The sequence below is a fragment of the Limanda limanda genome, chromosome 21 (genome assembly GCF_963576545.1).
Source record: "Limanda limanda chromosome 21, fLimLim1.1, whole genome shotgun sequence".
NCBI lineage: Eukaryota > Metazoa > Chordata > Actinopteri > Pleuronectiformes > Pleuronectidae > Limanda > Limanda limanda.
In genome coordinates, this window is record NC_083656.1 from 12,059,929 (window position 1) to 12,063,880 (window position 3,952).

Consider the following 3,952-nt stretch of genomic DNA (forward strand, 5'->3'; position numbering starts at 1 on the left):
TTTCCATTTTTAATCTTAAACAGATTACTGCCACTGCAATGTTTTTTAATTTACGTTGCTGCTTCCGATTCTACCATTTTAAAAACACGCCCTGCCCTTTATGACAGGCCTGTTATTTGTGCAGCATGTAATTAATGTATAGTTGAGCATTTAAAAAAAATCGTAATCCTAAACATTGTTTGCCGCTTTTAAACATGAGCAGAGTGTTCAGCTCAGAAACATCTGCTGCACAAACTCCCAAATTCTGCCTCTTCATTCATATGAATGTTGTGTATCTCCTCTGTGTCGCATATAAAGATGATGACAAAATTGTTCGGAGGTCACAGGCATGTAATTACTGAGCAGCTCTCGCTGCTGAACAATAAAACACTGCAGCTGTGTTGTGCCTTTACATTAACCACCCACTGTGGTTTTCTTCACTGGGAATTTAGCTGTGTAAGTGGGCAAACAAGACCAGGCGCCACATTCTTCTGGAGGTTGTATGCATAGTAAACAAAGGAGGGTTATATTTCTGAGTTTTCTGAGTTGCAGACTGCAGAGTAATATTATTTCCTGCTGGTTTAACACCACAGGGTACCGTATTAAACCTCCTGCGTCACCCTTCCTGCCTCTGCACCTATGGATGAATCACTATGAAAACCGGGCGGGTGCACCGTGAACTATTCTTCTATCCCTGATGCATTTTGCAAAACAGCTGCAGGCGTGACACTGGAATTGCAGACGAGGAATCGAAATATTGCTGAACACGGACGGTGGTCTCGAGCTCAGCAGGGGGCGATTGACTGTGCAGGGATGTTCCACGCTCCCTCAGATCTGAGCGTCAGGCGTCATGTGAATAACGGTGTCTGATCACAGCGGGAGAGCTGGGAAAAGAAAGGGAGAAGAGAGGGAAAGTGTCTGAGCAGAGGAAAGAGAGATATGGCCAGGGAGGGATGTGTCAAGTGGGACCAATGTGTTGGTGTGTGTGCGCGAGAGAGAGTCGCACCAGGACAAAGTGAGAGCCCACCGAAGAATATATTCATTGCAGGGGAGTCATCAGACAATAACCTTGTTTATCCTTAATTGCTGCTGTTTTTAGGTCACTGCGAAGCCGCACTCCATTACAAACCTATTTATGTGTGCTGCGTGTTGCCTGAGGTGTGCCACTAAATTTTATCAGTGCCAGACGTAAACTCTCAGACAGTGTGTGGTCGTCTGCCACCATTGCTATAGCAACAGAGACGGCCTGGGTCTGGAAGAGCTCTGAAAATGTTCTCCTTGTTTTATAAACCAGCAGCACCGTTCTTGCTGTGGAGGCGACGTACCAGTATTTGATTGTGCTTTTTTTTACTCCATTTTGCTTTATAGAGCTGAAACGTTTTGTTCTTTATGTTCAAGCAGGTGCTCTGTGTCCGGTATGGAGGTCTCATTAAGCTGCACCAGGCCTGTTTGTGCTGCATTAGACATTATTACTACTTCACTACACAACAGAGACAAATATCCTGCACAGTTTACCAGACAGGGTACAGCGTACAGTCCAGGCCATGCAGATTACGGGGCGTGAATCTTTGTAGTGAAGCGAAAGTTCGGTCTTTCTGCACAGGCGTCCGACCAACCTGCCACGCCCCCCTCCTTCTATCCAAAGCACCTAATACAGAGGATCTGCTTCCATGGCGTCTCACAGGGGTCTAAGAGCCCAAGTCCTCTGATCACAATGAATCTGATTCCGTTCTAATCTACTCATTTTAAATTGTTTCTCTGTGAGTCTCTCCTGATTGAAATGAATGTAGGGCAGCAAATTTTGCCAAAATCACCCTCCTGACATGTTGTTTGTTAAATATCTAGATTTCTAAAAATAAGGGGCGTGAATTAAGCGTGATTGCTACATAATGATTGTTAAGACCCTTTGACCCTTTTTTTTGGAACCCCTATGACGGCCTGATTTTGATCAAACTGCTTTAAGGGTCATGGTGGCGAAGGAGCTAATCCCAGTTAAGACATGGGGTGAGAGGCGGGGATTCGAACCAGGAACCATCTTGCTGTCAGGCAACACTGCTAACCACCACTGTGACAAATCTGCTGTGGATATTATGTTATAGAATGAAACATAATCTAAATCTAACAGGCGGGTTGCCAGAAAATCTCCCATCCTGCCCCTGGCCAAAATGTCAATTTAGTGCACATATCTTAATCTATCACAATCTAATGGGCAGATTGCAGATTGTGTGTGTTTAGTAGGATTTCAGATGGGTTTTAGATGCACTGTGGAAGCATACCGCAGTGTAATTAAAGGGATTGTGAAATAAGCACAACCCAATATTAAAGCACTAAAGAAAGTTTCTGAACAGCAGGTGTTTATGTGAGCCAGGAGACAACGGTGAGAGATGTAAACATCGTTTGAAGAGGCAGAGTCAGTTTAATTATTTCGTTTTATGTGTAGATGGCAACTAAACACGTCTGAATTCTGTTTCACTGCTTTAACTCAGAAGTTATATTCAAATGTACGAATGGAGGAGAATCCTAATGTCGCCAAATGAAAACCACCAGCTTCAGACTTTTCATTTATATTCTCACTGTCACCACCCAAGGTGAAATTCTCCCTGGACTTCAAATCTGACTGCTCACCATCAGCTGCCACGAGGCAGGCGCGTGCCACCCACCAACATCTGTCATCTCCCGTGCTTCACTTCTTCCAGCTCTTCACCGCCCCAGCTTAAAGGACAAATCCACCATGTTGTTAGTGATCAAAATATCTGTCAAGTTACCAGAGAAGCTAAATGGGACCTTTCTATATGCTGTTCAATCTCTGGATCTGTGGCTGAAATGTTAATATGTAAAATTAGTATGAATGAAAAAGCACAGGAGCTTTGCTGTCAGACCTGTCAGTCCTTTAGCTTTGATTCAAAAACATTATAGAAGAAAATTACATTGAGCACGTCAACATTATGGAGCTTTTGTGTTTATTGATTTTTTTTTGGCAGTGGCAGATCTGGGATGTTTCTTAAACAGGGGCCAGCAAGGGGCCACAATCTACACTGAGTTACATGTTCAACATCCACAGCTCCTGATACAGTAAAATGCAGAATTAAAGGTTTAGTGTGTAAGATTTAGGTGGACGGGTTCTTTTGACAGAAATTACATATACAATAATCCTAGTGATGTTTTCACTAGTGTGTTTCATCTAAATTGAACAAATCGTTGTTTTCTTTGCCCTGTAATGGGCCATATATATATATATATATATATATATATATATATATATATATATATATATATATATATATATATATATATATATATATATATATATATATATATATATATATATATATATATATATATATATAAAAAAAACAAAAACATGTTAACATCAGGAGCAGGTCCTCTCTATGGAAGCTGACATGTTTTTTTACAGTAGCCTGGACTGGATAAACCAAACACTTTTGAGTTTACTGAAGGCTACCACAGGTTATATTTCGTGTTTGGAAAAGGAGGGTGAGGTGAGGGGTATTAAGCTGCAATATGCAACTTCACCACTAGATATCACTAAATTCTGCTCACTGAGCCTTGAACTCATTCCTTGATTAGTGTTAGCTCTGTAGCTTAGCGCAATGTCACACATTAATGAAACTATTTTGAAAACCGCTCCTTGTTCAGGGAAAATTTTGAACTTAAAAAAAAAAGTCATTTTGGACAGGAAAGGGGCACTTCAGGGGCCAGTGCTCCCCCCCTCCCCCCCTTGGCCCCAGCCCTGCGTTTTGTGTCTTGGCCTGTCTTGACCCCCACCCTATCCCCCAGTGTTGGCACCTAAGAAGTAACAAATGACGCTGTTTGGGGATCAGTGTCATCTCCACTTTGTCCTTATGGAAAAAAATATCTTCACTTCAAATTCACTGGAACCGCCCCCTAATCCCATCCTTCCACCAGGCTTCTAATCCGTCTTGGGGTTTTTGCGTAAACCTGGTACACAGAT